General features: G+C 42.4%; 1 non-coding gene across 1 annotated transcript; it reads right to left on the bottom strand.

Annotated features, from left to right (window-relative positions):
- Nucleotides 1-10697: 10697 nt before the first annotated feature.
- On the bottom strand, nucleotides 10698-10829 carry LOC115067681. Its single transcript, XR_003847054.1, has one exon. It is a non-coding gene; the product is annotated as a small nucleolar RNA SNORA71 (small nucleolar RNA).
- Nucleotides 10830-13170: the final 2341 nt, after the last annotated feature.

The raw sequence follows: 13170 nt of genomic DNA, 5'->3' as shown, positions 1-13170 counted from the left end.
GTCTCCCTGTAGCCCCAGCTGGCCTGGAACTCACTATGTAGACCAGGCCTGGCCTCTAACTGAACTCACCAAGATCCGCCTGCCGCTGCCTCCCATGTGCTGGGATTAAAGGCATGTGCCACCATGCCAAGCAATTTTCAAATCTTTAAAAAATATTTTATTATTTTTATTTTATGTGTATGAGTGTACTGACTGCCTGTATGTAAGTGCACCCTTGTCATGCAGTGCCTACAAAGTCAGAAAGAGGGAGTCTGATCACCTGGAACTGATGTTATAGATGGCTGTTGGCTGCCATGTGGATGCTGGGAATCAAACCCAGGTCCTCTGCAAGAGTAGCCAGTGCTCTTAACTGTTGAGCCATCTTTCCAGCCCCTAATTCTGAAATCTTGACAATGCTAACCTTCCCAATTCATTTAGTTGTTTTCTTGGTGTTTCAGATTCAGAATTTAATGACCTCAGTAAAATTTTAGTGATTTTTTTCTTTTACTACTATGAAGATAGCAGTATTTTATTACATTTATTTATTTATCATTGTGTGTGTGTATGTGTGTGTGTGTGTATGTGTGTGTGTGTGTGTGTGTGTACATGCACCACATATACCATAGTTTGTGAGGAGTTCAGAGGACAATTTGTAGGAATGCGTCCTGGGGAATCAAACGCAAATCATCAGGCTTGGTGGCAAGCGCCTTTACTCACTGAGCCATCTCACCTACCCCTGAAGATGGCAGTTTCAGCAAAGTATTATAACAAAGCATGTTAATAAAATTCACTTTGTTGTTTTTCACTTTGATTTGAGCAATGGTGGGGTTAATGTTCAGGCTCCTCAGTGCAGATTATGGGCTGGAAGGACTTGAGAACAGGGCCCAGGGCTTAGTTCTCAGATGCTCTTGAATCCTATGCTTTCAGAGGCAGCTTCCTGTCTCTCTATTCACGTGTGCACTGCACTTGCTCTTTCCTTTGTTGATTTGCACAATTCACACCCTGCTCTCCCTTTAGTGTGCAGAACTCCTGGTCAAGGAAGCATTGTTGCTTAGCAACAGGTTAACAAGTTCTTCCCTTCTGTGGTCTATGTCAAAAGAGCTGAGCAGAACCTCAACAACTCCCATTTGTCCAAAAAACATACAAATAATCTCTTGTGCCATATTACTGATGAGCAGTATAATTTTACCACCTTTAAATGCAACATGATTTTGTTCTTTTAATTTAAAAAATTATTATTTGTATGTGCATTTGTATGTATGATGTTTGTGTGTGGGTGACTGCATGTGCCATAATGCACATGTGGAAGTCAGGACAATATTTTTATTGTATTTATTTTTTTACATTTTGTGTGTGTGTGTGTATGTGTGTGTGTGCACCATGGGTGCCACAGAGCATGTGTGGTGGTCAGAGGACAGTTTGCAAATCAGTTCTCTCCTTCCACCATGTGGGTCTAGCAGATCAAACTCAGGTCATGAGCAGGCTTAAAATAACAAGCATTTTTACCCACTGAACAATCTTGCTGACCCCTTTATTTTTTATTTTTTATTTGTGTGTCCGTGTATACATTTGCATGCGGGTGCCCTCAGAGACTAGAATAGGGTGTCAGATCACCTGAACCTAGAATTACAGGCAGTTGTGAGCCACCTGAGGTGGATACTCTGGAAGAGTAGTACGGCTTATAACTGGTGAGCCACCTTTCCAGCCCCTGACAACTTTTTAATAAAGAATATCTATTATTTATATGTTGACAATTTCATAGTCATATACAATGCATCTTGATTTATATTCAGCCCCAACTCCTCCTTTACTCCTCTCCCTAATGCCCTCCAATATGTCCCCCTCCCATCTTCATGTCCCCTTCCTTTTTTTTTTTTTTTTGTAACTTACTGAATCCAATTAATGATGCCTGCTGGAATGCTGACTGATCTTTTTTTTTAAAGATTTAAATTTATAATTTTTAATTATGTGTATGCGTGTCTGATAAGGGGGTATGTACACATGAATACAGGTGCCTGTGGAGGCCCAAAGAGGGCATCAGATCCCCTGGAACTAGAGTTACAGGTGGTTGTGAGCCATCTGACATGGGTGCTAGGAACTGAACATGGATCCTCTGTAAGAGTAACCAAATACTTTTAACTGCTTAGCTCTCCTCTCCAGTTCCACGATCTTGTTGACTTGATTCCAAGCAGGTCTTATGCAATGAGTTATGCAGGGAGTTAATGAGTGGAATGGTCATATTGCATCCAGAAGACAACATTTCACAGTACTTCTCTTCATCCTTTGGCTCATATCCTTCCCACCTCTTCTTCCTCAATTTCCATGAACCTTGGGTGAAGGGGGTGATATGGATGTCCCATTTGGGACTAAGCACTCAACAGTCACTTATTCTCAGTGCTTTGACCAGTTATGAGTCTCTGCATTAAATGCTGCCCACTGCAGAGAAAAGTATGTCTGGCCGAGGTTGAGAGCAGCACTGATTTATGGGTGTAAATATAAATATTTAGAAGACAATTTGACATGTCCACTTAGCAAAGCAGCAACAGTAGGTTCCCTGTAGGGCCTATGACCTCCCTAGCTATAGGCTTTGGTATAAGATTACAAAACCACGCATGAGTTCTCTCCTGTGCAGCAGGCCTCAAATCCAATCAGAAAGTGACTGGTTACTCCCACCCTTCTTGTCATATGGCACTGGTGGGCACATCTTGCCTGGCAGGCCAGTACTGTAATGTTCAGGGCTCACTGCTAAGTAAGACCACTGATGATGTCTCTTCCCCCAGGCTTACATAGCACCTTCCAGCACTATGAAAGCTAACCAGCAGGGAAAGGGTTTAGTTCAGTTCAGCTTGGTCAGTGGAGAGTTTTGTGAAGTTGCTTTTCTGCTTCCTTTACCTGATGTGCTGGATGGCTTCAGTTGTCGACTTGACACGCTCAGGAATAGGGACCCTCAACTGAGACATTTCCTCAAAGGATTGGTCTGTAGGCATGTCTGTGTGGCATTTTTTGGATTGTTGAGTGATGTGGGAGGGCTCAGCTCACTGTGGGTGGTACCATCTCTAGGCAGATGGTCCTGGGTTGTATAAGAAAGCAGACTTGGGACTGGAGAGATGGTTCAGCAGTTAAAAGCACTGGCTGTTCTTGCAGAAGACCTGGGTTCGAATCCCAGCACTGACATGGTAGCTCACAACCATCTGTAACTCCAGTTCCAGGGGATCTGACACCCTCTTCTATCCTGCATGATATGGGTGACTTACATACATGTAGGCAATGCACACATACACATAAAATAAAAATAAATTAAAAAATGTTTTAAACTTAGTTAATTAATTTTATTTTATGTGTATGTGTGTATTGCCTGCATGTAGGTAAGTGCACCCATGCCGTGCAATGCCCGTGGAGGTCAGAAGAGGCTGTTGGAACCCCTGGGACTAGAGTTAAGGACAGTTGTTAGCTGCCATGTGGGTGCTGGGATTCAAACCAGGGTCTTCTAAAAGAACAACCAGTGTTCTTAACTGCTGAGGCACCTCTCCAGCTCCGATAAATATTTTTTTAAAAAGGAAGGTAGTGCACACCTTTAATCCCAGCACTTGGGAGGCAGAGGCAGGCGGATCTCTGTGAGTTCAAGGCCAGCCTGGTCTACATAGTGATTTCCAGGACAGCTAGAGCTACAGGGAGACCCTGTCTCAAAAAGACGCCCCCCCCCAAAAAAAAACCCAAAAAAAAGGAAGCAGAGTAAGCACAGGTCAGAGGAGCAAGCCAGTAAGCGGTATTCCTCCATGGTCTGCTTCATTCAGCTCCTGCTCCCAGGTTTCTGCCTTGACTTCTTGCCTTGGCTTACTGTGATAAGGAAGTATAAGCCAAATAAACCCTTTCCTTCCTAAATTGCTTTTGGTCAGAGTGGTTTATCACAGCAACAGAAAGCTAACTAAAATATTTCTGTTTGGAACTGGAGCGATGGCTCAGCAGTTAAGAGTTTGGGTTACTCCTGCAGAGAACATGGGTTTGGGTCTCAGTGCCCACATGGCAATTTCCTCCCTATTTCTTTTCTTTTGAGACTTTTTTTCTCATGAATAGTACTTAATTTTGTCAGAGTTTTTTTGCACTAATTAATAAGATTTTTCTCTTTTAGCCTATTTTTGTCTCCCAATATTGAACTAGGCCTGTTTTCCTAGAAGAAACCTTGCTTGGTTATAGTGTATACTTTTTTTCCTATATAGCTCATTTCTACTTGGTAATATTTGGAAAAGTTGGTAAGACAATGAGCAGTCAATTTTAGCCATTATAACAGAGGTGTAGTACTATGCCATTTTAATATTTAAAATATGAATGTATGTGATATATTTTAATTTTAATATTTTTTTAAAAATGTTTTCTTTTTCTTTTTTTTTTTTTGGTCATTTTGAGACAGGGTCCTTTTAGCCTCATGTGGCCTGGAACTTGCTATATAGAACCGGCTGGCTTCAATCTCACAGAGGTACACCTACCTGCCTTTGCCTCCCCAGTGTTGAGATTAAAGGTATGCACCACCTTGCCCAGCTTTATTTTCATATTTTTTTCATGAAGAATATTGGTCTATAGTTTCTTATTTTTCTATCTGTCTTATTTGGGGTACCATGGTGATACTGGGTAATCAAATTAGTTGTAGAGTGTCTTACTTCCTTTTATTTCTCAGAGTTGTGGCTGGGCCAGCCAGACTGAACACTCATAAGAGCCATCTTTGACCAGGATTGCCAATTTCTCACTGCATCCTCACATGCAAGATAGCAAGGGGAGCTCTGGGACCTTGTCTTTCTTGGTTCTTTTCCTGTTGCTGTGATAAAATGCCTGACAAAGCAACTTAAGGGAGAAAGGCTTTATTCTGCCTCATAGTTCCAAGTTACAGTCCATCATGGCAGGGAAATCACAACAGCAGGAGCTTGAGGGGCTGGCCATACTTCCTCCACAGTCAAGAAGCAGAGCGTGATGAATGCTTGTGCTCAGCTCACTTTCTCCACTCTTATACAGTCCAGAATTCCATCCCAGGAAATGGTGCCATGCACAGTAATCCTCCAGGGGTGTGCCCAGAGGCCCATCTCACAGGTGATTTTGGATCTCATCAAAATCACAGTTCAGATTAACCATGCAGACTTTCTCCGAGGGACAGTAATCTCATTCATAAAGTCTTCAGGACATGACCCAAGTATCTCCCACAGGCCTACCTCCAAATATCACCACATCAGGTGATTTCATAGATTTCAACATAGGCATCTCAGTTCACAATAGGAAATATTTGCTCCGCTTTTATGCTCTGAAAAAAATTATGTGACATTGGCATGATTAATTTTCTAAAATTTGATAGGATTCTCTCATTAAATCATCTGGGTCTACAGATTAATTTTTGGGTGAGTTTTTAAAGCTGTCCTCTGTAGTTGTTGACCTATTCAAGTTATGTGTTTCACATCAAGGGAGATGTGTTTGTATTTTTCAAGAAAGCTGTCCATTTCATCTAAGTTGTCCAATTTGTCTGTGTAGAGGTTTTGTACTATTCTCTTTCAGCCTTTGGTGTCTGTAGGGTCTGTAGTGATATCCCGCCTTGTTTCTGATCTTGTGTCATCTTGTCATTATTATTAAAAGTTTGTTCCTTTTTTATCTTTTAAAAGAACTTTTTGTTTCACAAAATTTCCTTACTTTTTTCCCATTTCCTATTCTATTGTTTTTTGTGCTTCCTTATTATTTCCATCTTTTTACTTGCCTGGAATTATTTAGATCATATTTTTCAAATTTCTTGAGGTGGGACCTTTGATTTCCTCTTTCCTGGTATAAGAGCTGTGGTACTTTGAATGATAAATGCTTCCACAGGCTCATATATTTAAATACTTGGTCCCCAGTGGTGGCATTGTTTGCAGGGGTTTAGGAGATATGGCCTTGCTGGAGGAAGTATGGCACTGGGGACAAGTTTTGAGAGTTCATAGCCTGGCCCCACTTCCAATTTCTCTCTCTCTCTCTCTCTCTCTCTCTCTCTCTCTCTCTCTCTCTCCTTTCTGTTTGTGGTTGGAGATGTAAGCTCCCAGGTTCCTGATGCCATGTCTGTCACTTGCTGCCATGCCACTCCACCATGATGGACTCTTAACCCTCTGGAATAAGACAAAATAAATTCTTCTTTGTATATTTATTTATGACCAAGCTTCCTTGGTCATAGTGTTTTATCACAGCATCAGAAAAGTAATTAATACAGAACTTGGTACTAGGAGTAGAGTTTTGCTATGAAGAACCTGATCACATTGTTTTTTGGATGAATGTGGAAGACTTTGGAACTTTGGGATAGAAAAGCAATTTAATGCTGTAAGCAAAGCTTAATGGACCATTCTAATAGCAGCCCAGCTCAAGATGTTTCAGAGAGAAAGGGAAACAAAGACTTAAATAGCAACTGGGTTAGAGGCCATTCATGTGATGTTTTGGCAAAGACTCTGGCTACCTTCTTTTCCTGTCCTAAGTACTTACCTGAAGCTAAATTAAAAAGGAATGAATGAATTTCTTTGGTGGAGAAGATTTCAAGACAGCATAGTATTGAATCTGTGACATGGTTATTAATGGTGACACTTATGCAGGTCTATAATAAGAAAGAGCAAGTAGGGCAGAAAGAAATAAAAAATGTAGTTTGTAGAGAAAAAAAGGCACTAGGATGCTAAATGTCATAGCCAAAGCATGTGCTTAAAGAGGCTGTAATTAAGGAGAGGCCTACTGCTCTACATTAGGCCAAACTATGAGAGGGCATCCTCAAGGTGTCATCCAACCCAGCTAAGCTTCAAACCTGAGAAAGGAAGAGGTCTAAGGAGTTTTCTCCTCCTAGAAAACAATAGCATACAAAAGCTGCTGCAAATATAATTCAAGGGTGCCCATCCTAAGCTGACAGTCAAACTTGGCAAGGTTGTTCATGAGCATTAGCTTTAAAGACATGAAAGATGCAAAACTGAAGGGTCCTGGAGTCTTCCTCCATGGTTTCAGAGAGCTATTGAGGACAGGCAACGTGTACCATTGCTCAGGTCGCTATGAGAAGGCCCTGAAGGGCAAGGAGGCCATGAGGTGCCATTGCATGAGGCTGTAAAAGTGAAGCCTGGGTTGCTGTGGACACCCCAAGATGTTGGGGATACCAGAGCTGTGAGACATCTGCCAAGGAGACCTGTATACAGGGAGTGACACCAGCCCAAGAGAGAGATGTGTGTGGCAGGCAGCAAAGCTGGAGGGAAGGAGCCATTAAAGTCCCTTAGAACTAAAATCCTAAACATCAGACACGGAGCTATAGGATTTAGTGTTTTCCCTGCTTATTTTGGATCTTCCTTTGGTCCAATATGCCCTTATTAAGTTCTCATTCCTCTTTTGGAATGGGGATGTATATTTTATGTCATTGTATGTTAGGAGTATGTAATTTGCTTTTTAAAATTTATTTTACAGAGGGTTACAATTAACAGATTTCCTGAGTCTCAGAAGAGACTTTGGACATTGGATTTTTGAACCGCGTTGAGACTGTTAAAGACTATGGGGACTTTTTAAGTTGAAGTAAATGCATTTTGCATTATGATATAGCCGTGAGACTATGGGGGCCAAGAGGTGAATGTGGTGATTTGAATGAGTAATAAACTGCATAGGCTCGTGTATTTGAACACTTGGTCACCAGTGGTGGCATTGTTTTTAGGGGTTTAGGAGGTATTACCTTGTGGGAGGAAGTATTACACTGGGGACAAGCTTTGAGAGTTCATAGCTTGGTCCCACTTTCAGTTCTCTCTCTCTCTCTCTCTCTCTCTCTCTCTCTCTCTCTCTCTCTCTTTCTTGTTTGAGGTTGGAGATATAAGCTCTTAGCTTCCTGCTTCTGTTACCATGGCAGCTGCTTGCTACCATGCCTCTCCACCATAATGGACTCTTACTCCTCCAGATCTGCAAGTTAAACTCTTCCTTCTATTAGTTGCCTTGGTCATAGTGTTTTGTCACAGCAACAGAAAGGTAACTAATACAAGAGTTTAGCTGCTGGGCGTGGTGGCGCACGCCTTTAATCCCAGCACTCGGGAGGCAGAGGCAGGCAGATCTCTGTGAGTTCAAGGCCAGCCTGGTCTACGTAGTGGGTTCCAGGACAGCTGGGGCTACAGGGAGACCCTGTCTCAAAAAAACCAAAAAAAAAAAAAAAGAAAAAAAAGAGTTTAGCTTTACAATTTCCCTTTCAACATTGCCCTAGCTGGTTTCCATACATTTTGATATATGCTCATTTTCAACATGCTCAATATCCTTTTAAATTTATCTTGAGATATTTACCTTTGCTATATGAATTATTTAGAATGTGTTTAGTTTTCAAGTGCATGGATATTTCCCTTTATCTTTATGTTATTCCTTCCTAGTTTGACTGAATTGTCTTCAGAACACATTTTGTGGAAGCTAGGGAAATGGCTCAATCAGTTAAATGCCTGCTCAGTAAGCATAAGGACCTGAGTTCAGATCCCCAGCACCCACATAAAAGCTGGACACAATGTAACCTCAACACAGAGGCAGAGACAGATGAATCCGTGGAGGTCATTGACCACCCAGCCTAGCAACAGATAATTTACAGATTGAGTGAAAGACCTTGGCTCAAAAATAAATTAGAGGGACTGGAGAGATGGCTCATCAGTTAAGAGCACTGGTTGCTCTTCCAGATGACCTGGGTTTGGTTCCCAGTATCCAAAAGGTGGTGGCAACAATTGTCCGTAACTCCATTTCCAGGGGATCTGATGCCCTCTTCTGACCTCCTCTGGCATTGCATGATATGGGTGTACTTAAATACATGCAAGCAAAACACTCATACACATAAAATAAAAATAAACAAATTAAGCCGGGTATGGTGGCGCAAGTGCTGTAGTCCCAGCACTTGGGAGGTAGAGGCAGGCAGATTTCTGTGAGTTCAAGGCCAGCCTGGTCTACATAGTGAGTTCCAGGCCACCTGGGGCTTCAAGGAAACCCTGTTTCAAAAAGACCAAAATAAATTAATTAATCAATTAAATTAAATTAAAAATATATAAAGTGGAGACAAGGCTGGAGAGATGGCTCAGTAGTTAAGAGCACTAGCTGCTCTTGCAGAGGACCTGGGTTTGGTTTCTAGCACCCACATGGCAGTTAACAACCATCCATAAGTTGAGTTCCAGGTGATCCAATGCCCTCTTATGACCTCCACAGGCATTGCACGACATGGGTGCATTTACAAACATCTATGCAATACACTCATACACATTAAAAAAAATTAAAAATACTTGCAAACCAAATTCAATAACACCATAAAAAGACTGTGATCAAGTTGGTTTTATTGCAAGCATGCACAGATAGTTTGTTCTCCACTGCTGTAACAAAACACTCTGACCAATACCAACTTGGGGAGGAAAGGGTTTATTTGGCTCACATCTCCCTGGTCACAGTTCTTCACTGAGGGAGCCCAGGGTAGGAATTCGGCAGGAACCTGGAGGCAGGAGCTGAAGCACAGGCCATGGAGGAATTCTGCTTACTGGCTTGCTCCCCTGGTCCATGTTAAACTTGCTTTCTTATACAACACAGAACCACCTGCCCAGGGGTGGCATCACCCACAGTGGGCTGGGACCTCCCACATCACTCATCAAGAAAATACCCCACAGACATGGCCACAGGCCAGTTCAATAGAAGTAATTCCCCAGTTGAGGCTCCCTCTACCCAGGTATGTCAAGTTGACAACCAAAGCTATCCAGCACATAGTTCAACATGCATAAATCAATGACATAATCTAGCACATAGAATTTGGAAGGACAGAAATGACATGATTTATCTCAATAAATGTAGAAAAGGCCTTGGACAAAGTTTTTCATGATAAAAATCCCAAAGAAACTAGGAATAGAAGGAATATACTTCAACATGACAAAGGCTATACACATGTGGTGGTGCACACCTTTAATTGGAGCACTTAGGAGGCAAAGGCAGTCAGATTTCTGTGAGATCAAGGCTAGCTTGGCCTACAAATGGAGTTCCAGGTGTGCTGGGGCTATGGGAGACCCTGCCAAACAAAGAAACAAAAACAAAAACAAGGCTATACACACAAAACCTATAGCTGGCATTATACTAAATAGGGAAAAACTGAAAACATCTCTTCCAAAATCAGAAACGAAATAACGGTGCTCACTCTCTCTACCCTTACATAATATAGTACCAATGTCTTAGCTAAAGCAATAAGGACACAAATAGGAAACAAAGATGTCAAATTGTCCACGACTGCCTGCACATGCCACCTCCCCTACATACACATAATTTTTTGGGGGGGGGTGAGGGGAGGAAAGGGTTTATTTGTCTTACATCTCCCAGGTCGCAGTTCATCAGGGAGCCCAAGGTAGGAACTCAGGGCAGGAACCTGGAGGCAGGAGCTGGAGTACAGGCCATGGAGGAACGCTGCTTACTGGCTTGCTTCCCTGGCCCCTGCTCAGCTCGCATTCTTATCCAACACAGACCCACCTGCTCAGGGGTGGCACCACCCACAGTGGGCTGGGCCCTCCCACATCACTCAACAATCAAGAAAATGCCCCACAGATATGGCCACAGGCCAGTCCAATGGAGGCAATTCCCCAGTTGAGGCTCCCTCAACCCAGGTGTGTCACTAAAGCTATCCAGCACAGCCTCTAAGGACCAGTGCTGGGCAGAGGACTCTCAGTGAGCCTGGTGCCAGGAGCCAGGAACCAATGAGGCTGGTGGGAAGGAAGGTGTGTTCGAAAGCACCAGGGTTTGGCAAGGACAGGATTGGACCCTCCAAACATGGGGTAGGGCTTTCCGCATCCTCTCCCTGCAGTATCAATGACCAGGGCACAGGCAGCCCACAATCACTTTCGAATACAGGGGCACATACACATAATTAAAAAAAAATTTAGAAAAATATTTTAGGGCTAGGCATGGTGGTCTACGGCTATAATTCTAGAACTTGGAGGCAAAGGCTGGTGGATCTTTGTGAGTTTAAATCCAGCTTGGTCTACATAGTGAGTTCCAGGCGAGTCAGGGCTCCACATTCAGATCCTGTCTCAAAAAAAAAATTTTTTTTTAACTTAAAAAAGTGTAGAGAGGTCTGGGGAGATGGCAAAGTTGGTAAGGTGATTGCTGCACAATCATGAGAACCTGAGTTTGGATCCCATGTGAAAAGCCAAGTGCGGTAGTACACATCTATAATCCCTGTTGTTGGAGGTGAAGAAGGAAAATCTCTGGGGCTTGCTGGCCAGCCTGCCTGCGGTAAGGTCCCTCCCAAAGCAAAGGAAAGGCAATATTGTATAATCAGTGTCTACATGCCCGTGAGTAACCCCGTTGCAACCGGTATCACAGAATACCCAATCAGAATGTAACCAAATAAGGGAGGCAAGGAGACTAAAGGGACCAAAATGTAAAGAGGAACTAATGGAGGGCATATAAGGCAATGTATACACAGTCAGTGAATAAATGTGAAAGAGAATTAGAAATAAACTTTGCTGTCTCCTGCCTCTGTGACCTCTGAGGGGAAACCAACCATATTCTGTTGGTTTTGTGGTTAACACCTCCATTTCTTTCTTTTAATTTTTTTTGGTCTTTTTGAGACAGGGTCTACCTGTAGCCCCAGCTGTCCTGGAACTCACTATGTAGACCAGGCTGGCCTTGAACTCACAGAGATCTGCCAGCCTCTGCCTCCCTAGTGCTGGGATTAAAGGCATGTGCCACCACACCCCAGCCACTTCCATTTCTTTCCTGCTGCTTTCAACATCTTTTTCTTTGTCCTCAGGCATTTGACTACGCTGTGTTTTGACATAGTGTCCTGAGAGTTTTTCTCCTTTGTTTTCTTTCATCTGTGGGCTTCTGTCTGTTGTCAAATGTGGGACGTTTTCAGTCATTGCTTCTTCATGTGCTTTACAGCCCCTCTTTTTCCTTCTTCTTTTTGGACTTCAATGACACAGAATTTAAGGTTATTTAAAAATGTTTTATTTAACATTTTAATTTTACATGTATGAGTATTTTGCCTGCATGTAAATGCACCCGTGTTGTGCAGTGCCCTCGGAGGTCAGAAGAGGATGTCAGATCCCCTGGAACTGGAGCTATGGATGGTTGTTAGCTGCCATGTGGGTGCTGGGATTCAAACTCTGGTCTTCTGCAAGAACAACCTGTGCTCTTAACCCGCTGAGCCATCGCTCCAGCTCCTAGCTTGTTTGTTTTTGAGACAGGGTCTCACTGTGAAACCCTGGATAGCCTTGAACTTACAGAGATCAGAAGGTCCCTAACTCCTTAGTGCTGGGATTAAAGGCATGCACCACCACACCTAGTTTCTTTCAACTGTTTCTTATGTTTGCTTTATAGATGATATTTTTACTTCTACTTAGGAAGAAGAAGAAAAACTCCCCATACTCCATCTTTCTGGAAGCAAGTGTTCCAAGAGTGTTCTACTGAATGTGATCATGAGCATGGCTTCACTTACATCTGCCATCCGGGTATTTCTTTGGTTTGTTGCATGTATCCTGGATTTCCCCCTCCCTTCTCAGCCTTTGTTTTGATCAATGTAGTATTTTTTGTTATGTTTCCATCTCTTTTGTTGTTTTGGTAGCTCTTATTCTTCACTGCTTATTTTAGCATATGCATAAGGGTTACAGTATACATCTTCAATAATCGTAATCTACTTTCAAGTGACATTGCAGACTCCACACATAGTAGAATCTCTGACAATGTATTTTCATTCCTCCTCCTGGAACATTTGTTGTATTTTTGTCATATATATATACTTTACATGTATATGTAAAAAGTTCTATATGTTACAAACTTCACAACCTATGTGCTATGGACTGAATTGTGCCCTGATCCAAGTGTGACTGTATTTGGATTAGAGCCTGTAAGGAGGTAATTAAGGTTAAACAATCACACAGGGGTGGGGCCCTGGCATGATAGGATTAGTGTCTATAAAAGGAGACATTGGAGAGTATGTTCTCTTCTCTTCTTGTTTGTGTAAGACCAGGGTGAGAGTGGTCATCTGCAAGCCAGGGAGACAGTCCTCACTGGAACCTGACCATGCAGGCTCCCTGAAATTTCATTTAGCCTTTACAACCATGAGAAAATAAGTCTTTATTAGTTAAGCTACCTAGTCTATGGTTGTTACAGCAGCCTAAGATGACTAATATACAGGTTATTATTTTGGATTAAACTTTTGCTAAATAGCTCGTAAGCAATAATCTCTTA

The sequence above is a fragment of the Nannospalax galili genome, unplaced genomic scaffold (genome assembly GCF_000622305.1).
Source record: "Nannospalax galili isolate Female #2095 unplaced genomic scaffold, S.galili_v1.0 scaffold1532, whole genome shotgun sequence".
NCBI classification, from domain to species: Eukaryota; Metazoa; Chordata; class Mammalia; order Rodentia; family Spalacidae; genus Nannospalax; species Nannospalax galili.
This window is presented reverse-complemented; position numbering and strand designations above follow the sequence as displayed.